The sequence below is a fragment of the Crocuta crocuta genome, unplaced genomic scaffold (assembly GCF_008692635.1).
Source record: "Crocuta crocuta isolate KB4526 unplaced genomic scaffold, BGI_CrCroc_1.0 scaffold13, whole genome shotgun sequence".
NCBI lineage: Eukaryota > Metazoa > Chordata > Mammalia > Carnivora > Hyaenidae > Crocuta > Crocuta crocuta.
This window is the reverse complement of record NW_027530007.1, coordinates 1362904-1363581: the sequence shown is the minus strand read 5'-3', so window position 1 is coordinate 1363581 and position 678 is coordinate 1362904. Positions and strand designations below refer to the sequence as shown.

Sequence of the window (678 nt, the reverse complement as noted above, 5' to 3'; positions counted from 1 at the left end):
CGCGGCAGCAGGGTAGTGCGGCCCGCTCCGAGGGGCCACGTGGGGACGGGCCCGGGCGGCCGGGCCCAGGCGGCGGGGAGGGTTCCGGCTCTGGGCGAGCCGGGTCGGAGGAGGGGGTCGTCTCCGCGTCCGTGCCCGGGCCCCANAGTGCCAGCCCCCGGGCCCTCCCGCCTTTCCGGGGTCCGGGAGGCGCCGGGGACCGCAGAGAGGGAGCGAGGGGGTGCCCGGCGCGGACCTTCCGAGCGCTGGGACGAGCGGACCGCCGGCCCGAGCCTTCGGGCTGCGGGAGCGGGAGCGGGCGGCCACACTGGCGGGCGCAGACTTAGGTTGTGCCGGGCCGAGGAGGAGCGTGTAGCCCTCGCCGTGATCCCAAATTTGGCTCCTTGTTGGAGTGTGTGGCTTGTCGCGAGGCACACTGTTTTTTAAATTTATTTGGAAAGGGGCGCCTGGGTGGCTTAGTCGGTTAAGCGTCCGACTTTCGCTTAGGTCATGATCTCGCGGTTCGTGGGTTCGGGCCCCGCGTCGGGCTCTGTGCTGACTGCCAGCTCAGAGCCTGGAGCCTGTTTCAGTCTGTGACTCCCTCTCTCTCTGACCCTCCCCTGCTCACACTGTCTCTCTCTCCTGGAAATAAATAAAAACATTAAAAAAAAATTTTAAAAAAAAAAATAAAAAGAAAAA

At 64.7% G+C, this 678-nt stretch overlaps 1 protein-coding gene across 1 annotated transcript in view; it reads right to left on the bottom strand.

Moving 5' to 3' along the window:
* The window catches only part of SRM (spermidine synthase), a 16089-nt gene that overhangs the window by 1211 nt on the left and 14200 nt on the right, over positions 1–678 (bottom strand). The window lies entirely within an intron of this gene.